This window comes from Diprion similis, chromosome 12, assembly GCF_021155765.1.
Source record: "Diprion similis isolate iyDipSimi1 chromosome 12, iyDipSimi1.1, whole genome shotgun sequence".
In the NCBI taxonomy this organism is placed as follows: Eukaryota; Metazoa; Arthropoda; class Insecta; order Hymenoptera; family Diprionidae; genus Diprion; species Diprion similis.
Window position 1 is genome coordinate 16,583,732 of NC_060116.1, and position 17,095 is coordinate 16,600,826.

The 17,095-nt window shown below is 47.1% G+C and overlaps 1 protein-coding gene across 3 annotated transcripts in view; it reads right to left on the reverse strand.

Moving 5' to 3' along the window:
• Window positions 1–17,095, reverse strand: part of LOC124413409 (nucleolysin TIAR) — a 264,474-nt gene that overhangs the window by 104,083 nt on the left and 143,296 nt on the right. The window lies entirely within an intron of this gene.

Here is a 17,095-nt window from a genome sequence, read left to right on the forward strand (position 1 = left end):
CAAACCAAGGGAGAAACCCTCGGTGATATGCAAGGACGAGTCCGGTCACGAGCCCGAATCAGCTTCCGTTCGCCTCCTTATTCCCACGTTCCCTCGCTCCCTCGCTCTCGCTGCTGGCTGAGCTACGTACGGCGTTACGTCACGTCCGGCCGAGTGGAGAGTCGCGACTCGTCTGGCGGGGAAAGCGCGAAGGGACGCCTTTGCCTGCCGTCCTGTCCGCTTGCCTGCCCTCGACGCCCGGCGTCGCGACGCCGCAGAGGCGCCGGCGTCCCCGATCTGTCGCGGAATCGCACGAGTATGAAACGAGGCGACAGTCACTCGCCAGCACCTCAGCTGAGGGGTTGTTGTCTGTGTCTGTATGAGAGCTCCAGTTTCAGGGCAAAAGCTTTTCGCTTTTAAGAAAAATGTTTTTTTTCCCTGTAATATTACTGATTTTACTTTAACAAGTTTCTACTCAGCGGACGTCAGAATGCTCCGATAATTCTTAGGGGTTGCAGGATTAATCTCACGGAGCTGCGACTCGCGCTGGTCAGCATAGCGAGCTTTTGTACCTACTGAGACTCGCGAATCGCAGCCACGAGTTTCGGCTCCGGGGTCGGAAGAGCTCGGGAAGGGATGCTGCAGGCAATTCGCATCCGCTCTTCCCGGGTAGTGGCGGCGCCCATCGGCACCCCATTCAACTATAGTGATTGCGATGCTGAAGGGTTGTTCTTTCCATCCCAAGTTCGACGAAGGCTCCGGTGACATTGATGCTTGGAAAGAAGACGGCTCTTATACGTCCAACCATGTTTCTTATTTCATCTCTGGATGCAAATGCATGCAATTTATATTCATTGTTTTTCCTCCGCATGCATGATAAAATGTACTTTCTATTAAATTTGAAAAAAATATGCAACACATTTGAAATAGCTTTCCATTTACTGCCTTCTCGTTTCGCGCAGACAATAAATCTAGTTCGTTGTAAATTTTTTTCACCCAAGGTCGAGTATCGTTTTACTTTTTCCTTACCAATGCGTTCTCTCTCTCTCTCTTTTTTATACCACAGGGTGATTGGTTTGCGTCGACCGAGGAAAAGTTACCCCTAATAAGCCGAATTTGTTGGCGGTCGGGGCGTTAGACGGTAGCTAAAGGTGGGACTGGTGTTTTATAACGTTGGAATTTGCTCGGTCCGCGGTGCCGATTGGCCGTAAAAGAAAAGAAGAGCAATTTTGTTGTGCCTTGCCAGCGAGATGAAAGCTCGTAACAGCGCAACCAACATAATGAAACAGGTTTATAATGAGTAAAAAGCAGCCCCGAGGGATGGAAAAGAGGATGAAGGGTGGAGAGGCGTAGAAGCAGCGGGGCTGAGGCCGCGGGGGGTGGAGGCGGAGGAGGAATGCTTTTGCGTGTACCGAGAGAAAGCCGCCCCCTAAGAGAGCGACCGATCCGTTACCAGAGCTCATACACATAATTAACTCCGCGCCATATAGCGCGTGTACAAACTCCCGGCTTCCCCGGCACGATACCGAGGATTTTCACCTCCGTGAAAAGGAGTTAACAACAAAAACTGATGGCATTCTATAATTACAGAGAGCAGAGGGGCTCTTCAGATAAAAAATAAAATGGAAAAAAAAAAAAAACCACAGAAAAAGAAAAAGGAAAGGCAATACCTGGAATAACGAAAACACGTTACGTAATTATCAGATGTAATGAAAAATCAGTTAATGAGTATAGAATCGTGACAAAGACTTGAACTCGTTGTATATCAGCGGTTTCGAAAAAAAAAAAGAGAAGTAGAAAAGAAGAAGCATTTTTTCGCACCTCATGAAAAAAATTCAGTATCACTTGACCGAAATGGCAATTTTTATTTTTGACCGAGGTAAACTTTAAGCTTAATCCGGAGGCTTAATGTCTGACGGAGAAATTTGCAGTAGGAGATACTAACTAGCGCGGAAGGTGGTCCGTCGGTCTTCAGACGACCACAAGGGATGCCGGAGATGCAGTTGCGGGGTTGAAAGGAGCCGCGATGCAGCAGTCTTGGCCCCATAAATAATTCCGTTTGTAACCTAAGTCGAGTGAGTGGCAGCCGCGGGAGGGAGGGGAATGGCGGAGGTTATCAACTTCTTCGGGGGTTGCAGAGAGACGATCGTGCGGTGACGGGCCGGGAGAAACACGGGTGAACCAGGGGGTGGAACGGGGATGAAATTCGGCTTCGCGGTAAAACCGAGCCGAATAGTTTTGGGGTATCCAACCGCCGCCTTGCGACGGCACTTTTGCGTCGAAGAGGATGAGAGTTCCCCGGGCGTGACGGGGTCGGGATACCTACCCCGTCGGTCACGCTTCGCGATCGGAGACGTACGCGGAGGTGAAAAGGGGTGGTTTGGCGGCTGCAGCCTTGCGGATTAGAGAAGCGAGTCCTGGTGGTAAGCACTTCGCAGGGTCCCGAGGACCCGGAACAGCCTCGCGGGCGAATTGCTTTGAAGGCGGGAACGAGGTGAGGGATGTGAGGGAGCGGGGGCAGATGAACCTCTTAATTAGCTGCAATTACCGCAACATTGCCATGTCGGGCAAATCGCCCGGGGTCTTCTCCCCCCCCCCCCCCCCAGCCCGACCCGCCATCAACGATTCTTACCCCCTCGCGTCCCGCTTTGTTAGGAATGGCTCCTTCCGGGTTGCCGGGCGCAGAGCAACGCCTGTCAGGAGCCGTAATCGCATCCGCCAGGAAAAAGCCAATTTCTTGTTAAATTCTACTCAAGAAAAACGGCGAAAAGAGGAGAAGAAATCACCTCAAGCTCCGCACTCGCTACCTCGTTTCGCTGTATGTACGTGTTTACCCAACCCTGAGGAAACAATCTCATCGCCCAGGCAGGCGGCCTCTGCACCCGCAATTCCCAAACGGATTGCTGACGCGTGCGGCTTCTCCGTAACCTCAGCATCGCCGTCGGCCACGCACCCAAGATGACGGTGACTCGTTGTTTGTTGCCTCCGGCACCGCGCTTCGTTTATACTCACAAATCTCGTTAACCTAAGATAATTCTTGGGAACCTTTTGTAGCAGCGACGATGCGGGAGAGTCGCAACGCTCGCGGATGCAGCTTGTATCCAACTTCAATTCACAATCTGCAAACGAGATTGACGTAACATTTTTCAAACTCCCCATACCGTCATTCTTTTTGCAAAATAAAGGCCTTTTTTGAGACTGTAGCCACTTTCTTTAACTTTACCGATGTTTTATAACATTTGAACAATCGATTTTAGCTAGGAAAACTGATGGATCTTTTTCTGCCATCCTTAAACAATTCCGAGACATTTTTTTTAGATTTTTAAGTACAGTTAGTAGACTAGGGTTAAACAAATCATGGAATCGTTTATACGCAGATGTTCTGTACTAATTCTACCTCTCGCAGATGTTGTTGAAAATTTTTTCTAAAAAGCTTAAAATCAACGAAGTTACAATTATTTTACAGGCATGCAATACGACGACGAATGAGAATATTTGAAGAATCTGTAAAAAATCTTCACCAAAATGTTGTAATATTTTAAAGTCTAGATATCTGTGCATGACCTTCGATCCGCAAAAGCCCTGAAATGCGTTCCACCCATTCAACTGTATAGCTATAAGATACCCTCGCGTATTAGCCCCGTGATATTAGCCTGAATAACTTTTAGCGTCCGCGCGCTAATTGTTATATGCTAGATCAGAGTACGTATTTCATGGGTAGTGCCGGGCAGCCATGTGTAACCTGCGAGCCAGAGATTAGCTTTTTTTGTTTTATAATTCCTTTCTCTTTTAGGCACGGTCCGGATGTTACGCGTACACGTACAACGTACATACATAACTTGTATTTTTCGTGATTATACGCGACGAGTGTAAAAAAAGGGAGCACGAAAGGGAAGGAAAAAAGGGAGGAGGATGGCTAATTACGAGAACGAACGTATAACTATATACGTACACACGTCCACGTATTCCTACATCGATACTGCTTCTGTGTATAAGGCAATACACGTATGGCAAGGTGTTACGCGCATGTGTAGAACACCTGCACGAAAGCCTGGTAATGTGGAAATGGTCGAAAATACCAACGTGCACTCATAAATTCATGTAATCACGTATAAGATTAATAATTATGTAATAATGTTCCCTTTACATACATTGAACCCCAGGGTCTACAAATTAATTAACGTACCTTGTACGTAAAACCACGCACCTATAGGTAGTTACACACGCCTGTATCATTTAATACAGTATAATCCCAGCCTTTGGGGTGGGGGCGTTACTTCTGTAAAATATCTTCACCCCACAGTCTAGGGTGATGACGATTTTTTCCAGACCACCGCCCAAATGAATTTTAAATAATGCCAAAATATGACAAAATTTAGAAATCTTCATTTCAATTATTTCAAGTTGATTTCGGGGGTGGTCCGAAAAAAAAAATTCTTCACCACCCTAAATTTATAAGGACCACCCTGTGTATACTTATGCGTATGAAATGGCAAATCCGAATGAGATTCCGCTGTTTGTTTGAGTTATATTCCCGCATAGAGGGTGGTTTTAACTCTGACGAGTAGGTACACGCAGGCGTATCATCGAGCTTTCAGATTAAACAACAAGCCCCGGGTGTTAACGCAAGAACGTATTATAAATTCCTTTGCGTAAGCAGGTGGCAACCACCCGCCGTATCAATACCCGCGAATGGCGAGGGCTGAATCGTGCCGCGTGTGTACACGCGTGGAAAACACGTGTATACTTACATATGGACCGTGCGTCAAACGCTAAGGGATGAAGGGAAAGCGTTCCCGTATTTCCACGCGAGGTAAACTCGCCTGATCCTGTGTTGGAGCGCGCAAACATCAGTCAATAATTCACACATTCATCCTGGTTATTGTGCCGCACGTCACTCGTCTCGTCGGAGAATTCCCCTCCCCCATAATGTCGTTCATCCCCCTTTTTGCTACCGATCTTTTTCCCAGGGAAGGGCAGTGAGGCCGAGCGCGTTTAGCGCGTAAAATTAAAACGCGTCCGGCTGCGATTATTTACTTCGTTATATATATATATATATATATGTATATATATAAATATATATACACGTGGTGCTGCAGGAGGCCAGAGAAAGAGCCAGAGCTTTGGGGTGGGTGAGAGAGGGTTTTCCAGAGGGTGGAGGTGGCGGGCGACTGTTTGTCTTGCGCGCTAATTAACTGAAGGTGAAATATTCTCCCGCGACGCCCGGAGACTTTTCCATTCCACGCTGGAAGCTGGAACACGCTTCTGCTTCTGCTTCTGCTTCTGCTTCTGCTGTTGCTGAAGTGGGGGTGGAAGTGGAAGACACCCTCGGCTCGCCGACTGACGGATCGGTGAATTTCGCGCGAAAGTAGGAAGAGGAACGAAGTGTAAACGAATAAATAAAGGAATGAAAAAATAATGGGCGTAGGGCCGCAAGTCGTTAGGTGTTAGCACGTCTGCTGGAATTCGCGGGATGTAACACGAGGACTACCCCCAACCCCGAAACAGTATCAAGAATCGCCTTCCCTTTCCGGCCGTTTCCTTTCTTCTACTCTTATATATATGTACATGAATTAGACTGTGCCAAATGAAGCGACTATTTTTGTTTTCGGTCCCATACGAAAATTAGATTGTCTCTCGCAGAAAACAAATTCTGGTCAAGTGTCAACTCGATTTATCCATTTTTCAGTTATCGCTGGCGTGAATAAGAATTTTTCGCAAAATAAAAAAATTTTGGCCCAACTTTATGTTCTATAACTCATTGACGATGATCGATCAAAAAATATCGAGGTGTAATTTTCTAGGGAATTAAAATCTCTACAAAAGTAACCTTTGATCGAATTAAAAAAACTCAGCCACTTTTTTTCCGGAGTCAATTAAACCTAATTTTCTGCAAAGCCAGATCATCCTATATTCTCCATATTTTATCATTATAAACATTGTATATTTTTATAGCAAAAATAAGAAATTTTTCATAGATAGCATTAGAATCTTAAAATAATTATTATGAACAATATTTTACCACAGATAAAAATCAATAAAAATAGTCGCTTCATTTGGTACCGTCTAATATACATATATTTTTTTCATTTGTCGTCTATCAGACCGAATGAGAAGGATCCTTTGCCGATAATCCACCTGAATTTTCGTTCCCTTCACTTTTTTTCTTGATCCGTTTTTTTTTTTCTCTTTTTGTTTCCCTAATCAGAGCTCGGCGATTCGCGCGAAAGTTTCACGTGCTTCTGGGAGCGATCCGGGAATTAGAGACCGAGAATGCAGAAGGATGTCCTCGCGCCTAGCAGCGCGAAAATGTTCGAATTGCCGCGTCGAACGGTGAGAGAAATTCCTAGTGAAGTGAAATTGATTTTCGCCGATGCCCTTTGGGATTCGAGCGCGCTTCAGTTGACCTGCCCCTTGACCGATGGATTTCCATGCCACGCGAGAGGGTGGAGTATTTTCTTGTGCGTCGAAATAGAATTACCAACGTAACGTAGGAGCATCTGTTGTTCAAAGCATAATGTCTTCAATCATGGGTTTTCATAAGAAAATTCTCCGTCCCCTCGAGGCTGGAAAACGTGTTATTTTATTTCATTGTTATTCCAATTTCTTTATATTTCTGTCTCGTCGTTATCTTTCCAAAATTTCTTTCGTTTCGTTGTACAATGTTTCTGGTTCAAAGATTTTTCCAAGATAAACGCAAGAATGAGATATATTTTTTTCTCGCCCAAGCGACGGACAGTTAAACGACGAAAGGGAAAGTGGAAGAATAAAATTGGATGTAACATTGAGAAAGAAGAAGAAAAAAAAAAAAGGAGAATGAATAATAATAAGGAAAAACTTTGCCGCAGTTGAATAGTGAGGAGAGAGACACCCTCCGGCGATTAATAACATTTATGATGAAAGACTTGTCGGCAAATTAAAAGAAAATTAATCCCCGTTACCTTTATTCAGAGGGTGACTGATTTTTCTTTCTTCTTTTTCTCTCCCCCCTTTCTCAATTGGCTTCTCCCGCTCATGCTCTCCCTTTTTTTTTCTTTCTTTCTCTTCTTTTGCTTCGTCTTCTCCTTGTTCGTTTCTCTTGCTCAAGTCGTTTTCCCCCCCACGAACAGAATAAATGTATTATTAGGGCTGTTTGTCTTACGAAATTGGCTCCGCAAAACCGAATGTATATATATATATAATGTATACTATCTATACATACGCACACCGATTCGATATACATATACATGTATATATAAGTACAATATTATACGTATAACGCCCATGTACAGATATACATAATCGATTCGTTTCTGCATTGCTTCCCATTCTTGTTCAACTGTAGCGGAGTAACGAACTATGGGAACGTCGCTTAATAATCGAAGCAGCTGCCACCCTCCCCGTAACACCTTGCCGCAATCTTTTCTTTTCTTCTCCATCTACTTTGTAACCTCATACAATATACACAAATGGCTAAGAAAGAGGCTGATCTGTCTAAGCTATCGTTCTATATAGCGGAAGAAAAAGGACCCATTGTATAAAGTACTTTCTCTCATTTATTTCACTCCGCTGTAATCCATTTCGATCTTGTTGTATGATAAAACACGGTGAATAAAAACTAGTTTCAAATAAATATTCACTCATACTATAATACGATCAAATCATTCGACGTAATATTTCTGACTTTCGTCCACGACTTGAGGATTAATAATACTCCGGAATCGGAGTCAATTTATGCAGACAAACGATTCATGTTGAGAGCAGCAAACGAAGAGAAAAATTCGAGCGTCTCTAATGTCGTCCTCAAATCCAAAGTCAGTACGCACCCCCAAACTCTCCTCCTCCAAGTACATACATCAAAGCACACCGATACGAAGCACACACATAAGTACGTACACGAACGCGGAAATTACGGCCTTAACTAGGTGGTTTCATCCTCGCGAAGCGTGAAAGAAAGACGTCCTTACGTTGTTGCCCTTATACGCCGGGCTCGGTCTTTGCGATAGTCCAAGAATAAGAGGGATCAGACGGTGAGGAACGGAGGAAAGAAGAGCGTGGGACTTTAATTAGGTTCTCCCGACTCGGGCGAACCCGGTTGACAAACCACCCCCACCACCCTCCTCTTCCTCTCTCCACGTGTCTACCCCGGAAAATTTGTGACGCTGGAGGGTTGTTTTGCGCCGTTTTGCACGTCAGACGTTGTTCCCGGAACATAGAAACCGGTGAACCATCGGCCGTCTCGTTTCTGTCAGAGACTGCATCCACCTGAAGGAGGTTGTGCAGCGAAGCTCAAGGTTTTGTTAAGTTAGGCTGTAGGTACGTACATTGCTTGGCTCGGTGTTCCATAAACTCGGGCGAATTTCGCGGTGGTAGATAATGTTTGCGGTTCGTAGGAGAAGAGAAACCGGACTAGCCTTGCGGTGCGGAGCAAGAACATCGCTGGGCATCGATCGCGAAACGAGATAAGGGTGAATGTATGGCCAGAGGGATGCAACGAGGGAATTAGAATGCAAACCAGAAGACTTAAGGAGGCCTCGTTTCAACCGGCTTGCCTCACCATCTCACCCCCACCCCCACCCCCACCCCCAGTCAGAGGGCATCGAGGGCGCCGCTAACCGACGACAAACAAATTAATACAAACCCAGCCGTCAAACTTGGAAGCAGCTGCCGTGCGACTCGCGCTGGAAACGCGTTAGGCGGTTGTACCTTTATGGTATGTGCTCGGATAATGCCAGTTTATGTATTCCAGAGAGGTTGCAGCGGTGCTCAACGCCTCGTGGCCTCGGGGATCGAGTTCCCCGCCATCGGCGAAGGGTGACGAGGATCCAGAGGGCGAGCAGCCCTGACGTAGGTCCCGCTTTCCTAGTTCAAATATAGCTACTTGGTTAATGGCATCCACCCCCCGCACGCCGCTTTACACCCCTACCTGATAGCGCTCTGACACGGGTCCATAACCCGGAGGTTGGGCTTGGAGATCCTTCGCTGCCGCCTAGCCAGCTCCTTTGTAACAACAAACCTACACCACCCCCTGCACGCCTTCCGTCTAGATGGTTTACGGTGCCGGGCTGATTGCAGATCGAAGACCGATAGTGGAAATTAGCTGAAGATTGGACGACCGGAGGCTCGCCCTCCTCCCTCCTCCCTCCTCATTCCGAAGACGCTTCTTTAGGGAACACGGAGAATAGGGATGGTCGTTATGAATAAGACGTGTGTTTGTAGGGACGAGGAAGCAAGGGATGAACGAGGTTAGGGGATGGGAAAAGCCTCGGGTAATACGGGTCGTTCTTTGGGAACCGTTTTCAAAGTGGTAGATTGCTGGTTCAGCGTGTTATTTTTTCTCGGAAACGTTGAACGGAACAATAGTTTTCTTCTTTCGGCTGCATTGCTCGTATTGCTCAACGATACTATAACGATGTACTTTGAGATGATTAAAGTGCGTGGATAAAATCCACCCTGCCGATGCGTAAGAATATAATAGAAGAAGAACCTTCCCCTAACAGGGTTCTGCACTGGTTCAAAAATGCTCCCTACGGAGTTAAATGCACCCGGCTAAGTGGTCCGAAATGTACGAACTCGGTTTAAGCTCTTTCGGACGCAACGTCGGGTTACGTTGGGTGGTAGGTAACGATAAGTGGAAAGCTCGTCGGGCGTGCGTTGCCGCGGCGGTGTATGAGGTTGGAAAAATGATGGGGTGGGTATAATAAGTAGCCGCGGGGCGGTCTATAGCAAAGGAAGATTTAGTTTCTGGCATTAGCTGAAAAGAATGCAGTTCATCCGTGGAACCTGCCAGGGTGTGTGGGGGCTCGACTCCGGTTGTTGGTCGATCGCGCGGCGGAGCTTCCCGCGAAGGTGATAAATTCTGCAAACTATGAGCAACCGCTTGTAGCGCCGCTTGCCGCTTGCCGCACCGGAGCTTCTGCCCCAGGCCATCTGTCTCGTAAATATAAGAAGAAGATGAAGAAGAAGAAGAGGCTACCCTGCACGGTCGGCAGTTTCAGGGGATGTCCGCGTGCCGTTTCCATAGGCTGATCCACTAGCTCACGTGATGAAGGAAGGGTGGAAATGCACCTTGCATCGAACTCGCAAGGATTCTGCCGCAGTTGCGGCCGCGCAGTAGTTCCGCGTAGGTTCAGGTCTGCGGCCCGTGCGGCCATTACTATGATAATACCTCCGGATAGGGGGCACGAAATGCCCAATTAGGTGTGAAAAGTGTTGGGGAAAAAAACTAGAAGAGAGCCTTTGAATGGGCGGAACAGTTCCGCACTCCCCGATGAGCGTCATACCGACGGGGGTGTGACGGGGGTTTTGCGCAATGCGCTCGCCGCTGCAGTGCGGCCGGAGCTTAACTTCCGATCCCGGCGTGCATCGCACCTGCAGTTACCCGCGACACTTCCACCTCAAAATTATTCGCCATATGATACTTATGCAGCCGCGTCTCGACGTCACGCCCCCCCCCCCCCCCCTTTCCACCTCGATCAATCAATCTCAAGACGGCTTTCTCTGCCGCTGTGTTACGTTCTGGGTTTTCCTACGACGTCACTGTTTCCATCTTACAGAATAACCTAATTTCAGGGTATCGATTCAGTTGACGTCGTTGAATGAAATTCGAACAAACTGAATTATAGTTCGTCGGTGATTTGGACGATACAAACTACGATAGAGTGGCCTTCATATGCCTGAATAATAGAAGCGATGAGAATGGCATGAAATTGCATCCACTTTCAATTTTGATTATGGTAAAAGCGGTGGATCCGTTTGATCGCCATCAACCACTGATCAGTACTACTTATAGATCATTGTCTCGTACACAAGTATACTATATTGTATGAACAACAACACACTTGTCTCTCTTTTTCTCTCTCTATCACGGCTTTTATTTGTCTGTTGCATCACTCTTTATTCGACATTCTGTATTCGACGTAGGACCCAAGGGACTCATGACCGGGTGACATATAATCCATTAGACGCAAACAAAGTCCAGATGGTGGCGTTACAGGTATATACCTACTTAAGTGCATGCGTCCAGCCTCTCCTTCCCCAACCGTGTGGGTATTTCGTTTGCAGGTATAATCATTACCGCGAGACGAACTGCTTATCGAAGCTCGACACGCGAGCGGTATAAATTGCGAATAAATAGAGGACAAATTGTTATTTTGATGCCACTTACCCGGCACGCCATTCCCGCACCCCACCGACCTGTGATATACCTGCACTGCACGAGCGGTGAATTCTCCCCGGCGTCACGTGTGTGCCGCACAAACACAAACCCACCCCCACACACACAGGGTGGAAGGCACAGCGGGACAGAAATTCGGTCGGCCATACTACCTGTTGTTTTCATATATTAATTACAAACAATCAACAATACGCTCGTTGGCAGCTGTTCTCACCCGGTAGCCTCGGGCCACCCCCCTCGCAGGCATACCCCTGCAGCCCCTGCCATACATGCCGCCGCTTTTGGCCGCGGCTCAAACTCGAACAGATTCAAACATTCGCCAACTGTATTATTATTTCCCACAATACCCTCAGGCCGGCCAGCTCGTGTACACGCATCACATGCCAATGCCGTATACGAAGCGAGGTAGGTAGGCACAAGGTATGCCTATGCGAAGGACCAGTGCCAACCTCTAGGCTCGTAGCCTTATCAAAGCACTTGCCTTCCCCCTCTGTGAGCGATAAATTTCGAAACATTGAACGCGATTGGGGTTCATGCGGTTTGCGCGTAGGTTTCAGATTGTTTTTGACAAATTAGGGGGTTATTTTTTGAAAAGTTTGTCTCTTTTAACGACGAATTATTTTACAAATTTTCAAACTACCCACCCGACCACGTGTTTTATAACGGAATATAGTAGACCGGATAAATCGTACAACCGGAAATTGTGTACACAGCTCGGTTCGAAATAAAAGGTGAAATGCAAAAGCGGTTTTTAATCACTCTTTTCGATACCGTTACTGGAGCGCCAAAGCCAGATATTGGATACGAATACATGTACAGACTGTTTTCTCTCATTAATACAGTTCTCCGCTAATAGGTTGAATATCAGGTTTGTCACGCAGTGCGTTAAGTAGACGGATTGTCGAGAATAGTAAAACTAGATTCTAAAATTGTTCACTGATCAACTTTTGCTCTTTGCTCTTTACATTGAACCAGAAATATGACTTTAAAGGTATTTTTCAGTAAATGTAGCTAAAACCAGTGAATGAAAAGAAACCTTGATTACGAAATACAACAATAAACCATCCGCACGAAAGCTAAAAAAAAGTATTACGCGCTTCTTCGTAAAAATCTTGCAATGTTTCCCTCAATTACCTGTATAAATACGTACGTATCGTAGCTAAAAAAATAAAGTGTATTATACAGTTTATAATTGTTATACATGTGAAGCCCTTTTTCGTGCGTGGTGTAAAAATCTTTCTCCAAACCTGTCAGCCTATCGTGGGATTTTGACATGCATAAGCCGATTAAGACGTCAGTCGGTGAAAAGTGGGCCAAGTCGGTAAGGGCTGATTCTGTTTGATAGGGGAGGCTTAAGTACGGAACCCCTCCGTGCAAGATCAGAGCCAGAAGGAGTTTTGATTATTATCGCAACGACACACACTTCACAGCTTATACGATTCCACGTGATAAAGTTCTATCTGCAGGGAGTTTCGAGTCCCCTCTTGCCCTCCCCCCTCGCAATCAAACTACAGCTCTGAACTCGGTGACTTTTTTTCCAAGGGATGGAGATAGTCGGTTCGCGTATCTCGATCTTCCCGAGCTCACACAGCTTTGGTATTACCTATTAAAGAATCCTCGTCTCAGTGAATTCTACGAATTCTGTAAACGTGCCTCGAATCGATCTCACCGATGCTGCAGCAGCCGAGTTCCTCGTTTGCTTATAAAGCTCAAGTTATGAGGCTGGAAGCTTGCGGATGCCGTAAGTACGTGTGTGCTATACATATATATTCTACCGCATACCGTTGTGTTTTGCACAAAGGTGAACCAAATACCCCAACGAACACGGACTACATCCCGAACTCAGGTGAATCTTCTTTCTATTATTACAACCCCTTCGGCTGGCGTCTTGCGCCTGCCACGGTATCGTATTTCAGCGATACTGCACCCCTTGCGGTTCCGAACACTGGTCGATTCACGGCGCAGCCACTGAAGGCACGTCCAGCATTGACGACTCCTGGTCGGACCTCATCTATTTCCCATAATCCGTTTTCTATTCCACTCCGTGAGCTGTTCCTTGTTTTTTGTTTATCTCCTCTGCTAGCTTTCACCAGCAATATCTTTTCCACCCTTGAATTTCATCCAATATATCATGTTATGCTCGGTCGGTCGTGGTGCAGCAAATTTTTTGCGTCGGACTGTAAAAAACCTTACAAGTTCGTTTTCTCTCCGAGAAACATTATTAGAACTTACGCTAAGTGTAGTTTGAGTTTATCTAGTTTCTTGAAAATGGTTAAGAACGTGAAAAAAATTCGCGCAAAAACTGCAAGAGTAGAAGTTTTTTTTTGCAACTGTTACTGTTACTGAATGAGATGCATTCAGAGGCGAGACAGAGCCCTGAAAGCATAACTCCCCTTGGACCTTAAACACGGAGAGAGAAAAGTGAGACAGAGAAGAGCTAGGGTAAAAGAGAAAAAAGCAGAGAAATGAAAAATAAAACAAGGCGAAGGAAACGAAGGAAGAATAATAAAAAATGAACTTTTTCATTCGTCCCAACGTCCGGCTCGGTTGAATTTTATGCGCCCGGCCGTTCCGTCGCGTGTTTACGGCAGTAGACCACAAGAATGCTGCGAGGCACCGTTTCCACCCCCAGCAGCTGGGACGGAGGAGCGTATAAGCGAGGGGTGGAGGTGTAGCGACTGCCTTTGGCACGGGGAGCTGTAAGCGTCGACAAAAACGGGAGCAGTCGAGAGAGAGCGAGAGGGGTGAGGGTGGGAGATGAGGGGGTTGGCTGTTTTTTAAGGTGCAGGTTTCATTACACGCGTGCCGGCACTGCGTTTAGAATTATACCGCTGAATTATTTCCGCATTTTTGGTGAGCTGCCCAAACACGCGCCCCTGCACACCCTCGGCCCCCGGTTTCAACCCCGTCCCCGGGGACGTGGGTCGGCGAATCACGCGAGGCTGAGAACTCGGGCGGCGCTTCTTCGGCAGCTTGCGTTCGTTTTGGCGAAGCCAGCACAGGTGTCTCTGGGCGCTAAAGCGGGGCCGAGTACACCAAATGTTTAGCACGGAACACAATAAACCGTGCCCTCATGATGAATGTGTGGCCCGGCGCTAACCACCGGAACGTAATAGAAGCCCCCTCTTTGAATAATGCGTCCGAAACAGTAACTGCGATATCCACGTTGTCGCTACACGTGTATAATATCGCCCCACCAAAAGCCTCGGCGCTCTCTAACCCCGGCTTACATACCACCACCACCACCACCAACGCTATGTGCCGCTACAAGCGTCGCTGAGGCTTGTCTAATCGGCAAATATGCTTTTTGGGTGTAAGCAGGATACGTGAGGGGGTAACCTGGGTTATCATTATGTAATGAGGATGCGAGAACGGTACCGTTCACCTCCGATCCGCTTTGTGGAGGTCCTTCTCTCCGACGATTAGCGAGTGTCATGGGATCAGCGATCAACAGTGATCAGGAAGGTATGACGACCGTTTTGTTAGACTTAAATATCATTAATGTAGTTCTTTGTTTATCAGGGAGACCGAAGTGTTTCGTTGGTCGTTGAAGAGGACAAAAGCTGAAAGTCACGCCTCATGAAAAACGATATCCAACGAAATGGATGAGCGGACTGGAAAAAGATGTTGGACCGCCTGGCGCGAAGGGTTCGTTTTACTTGTACCTACACATGCACACACGTCACACGAGGCCGTGTATGACACGATGGCGAGCAGTCGAAGCTGGTTGAAGATTCAATTGGTACGAGGGAGAGAGGAGGCTAGAACGAGAGGGTGAGAGGTTTCGAGTGACGGTGGAGTGCTGATAAATATCCAAATCGTCTTCCGAGTCCTTCGCTTCTCCCGGTCGCGGATCGTCGCGTTAAAATTCTCTCTGTCAGTGGAAGCGAAAGAGGGATGCGGAGCCGAGGGATCCGGGGGATGGAACCTGCCGTACAGATCTTTCCAAGCGGAGCACTAGTAATTAGCAATTCAGATACAGTTTTCACGTTTTTACCGTCTCCTGCTTTCCCTTTTTTCGCCTGCATCCCGCCACGCGCTCTCCTGATCCATAATTCTCTTTAATTCACTCTCATCACTCGCCTTTCGAGACGAAAGCTACTGTGACGATAAACGACGAGCACGTGGCTGCCCTTTCGCGTTGCGAGGTTTTTCGATACATGATGGCTTCTCGTGTTTCCAGAATATCGATGGAGACATTGTCAGCATCGTTTTCCCCTGCAGCCCCACGACTGGTCTTATAACGAGAGACATCCCTTATATTCTATCAAGTGTCGGTGGTAGGAGAGCAACGACTCGCAGACGGTCCAGGGGGATGCTCCGCCTGGGAAATTAGAAGCTTTTTAATTCATCAAGACGAATCCTTACCCACCCGGCTACAAGGGGGGGAAACTTCTATTCTGAGCTGAGCAATGTGCGGCCGAGTAAAAGCGTGCACCTTGCAAGAAGGTTGTACAGTGTACACCGAGCGTTGAATAAAAACAACAAGGAAACGATGAGAGAAAATAAAATGGATGAGAAAAGCAAGCACCTATCAAGACGTGGAGCACGTAACAAATTACACACCCCACCCCGGCTTGTCTTCGCGGTTTTCACTTGGTCCATATTGGTTGAGGCAGCCGAGAACTAACGCAAGGAATCTCTTTTGACGATAAAATAATTTCACCTGTTTGTTCAGGACTAGGTATTTTCACCCATTTTAGGCGATCCGTGAGTGAGTATAAAAGAAATAAAGTCAGGGGTTCGATGCGGAGGCGAATTCTTGCGATCCTTGTTATTTTTCAACAAAGACATCGATCGTCTCTGTCCAATAAACAACGATGAAGAAATGGTTCCAACCATAGAAGCTCGGCTTTGAAGTCCGGGATTTCTTCAACGCATAATTGCAAAACAAACCGCCGAAGAAGAGTTCGTGATAATTGATAAAAGGCGATGAAGAGAGAGCGTTCGAAGAGCGGTTGGCAAGGATTGCCGGAGGCTATATAAGCGTGCTCCACTCGGCAACGCAGTGGACAAAACTGCACTCCGGGTGCATCTGTGCTGCAACAGCCTCCAGCCGAGTGTGAAGTCAAAGTTTCACAGTGTAAAATAAGCGAGGGTGGTTGGAGTCGGCGGTAGTTGTGGCAGAGCTTGTATAGTCGAGTTGCGTTGCGTTCTCGCTGACCCCGGAGGCCTTATTTGCGAAACGGAGCGCATAATTACACGCTCAAGAGAGTTCACCACCCGGGATTCTCCAGCTCTGGCCAACCACCGCAGGCCGCTTCCTCGTTCGTACAAAGACACGTAGGTATGGCCGAACGTAAGAGCCTAGACTGTAAATTCGGTGCTCGGAATTTGACCGGTAAAATTTTTTGACAAAAATTGCAGGCTCTAAATCATACCGTGAATTTGCATCGATTCTCGTTCATATATAAAGCTTCGAGGTAAGAAGCTGAGAATCGTCGATCTCGAGGAAGAAGCGAACCTCTTGAACGCCAAGACAAGTGGAGGAATGAATGGGGGTGGCGACGGGACGTCGGAAGCAGTGGAAAACCAGGCGAATCTCGGGGGTATTTTGCTTACACAAGGTTAATGTATGCGAGGCCAGCCAAGCGGAGGCCTGGAAGAGAGCCGAGGTTGGTTGCTGGTTGCCCGAGGCCCCGTGAATTGGACATCTCGTGAGTTAGCGTTGGGCCGTCTGTTTGCCGACAAAGCCGAGAGGTTGATTAATTAACTCCTTTTTACTTGGGCCTCCGTTTGCTTGTTTGTTTGCTCGCTCCCCCCTTCGAACCCTCCCCCTCGCTCGTTCGTAATTGTTAGACATTTGCGCCCTGGGCCCGGCCCGGCAGGGTCACCCACACATGTATGCACAGTATAACTACGGAGAAGATCAAACATGGAATGGACGAACCCGCCGCACGAGGTGTCGCGCCCTTCGCTCGACCGCGTCCGCACACTCAGAGGGAAAAAAAAATCAAATTC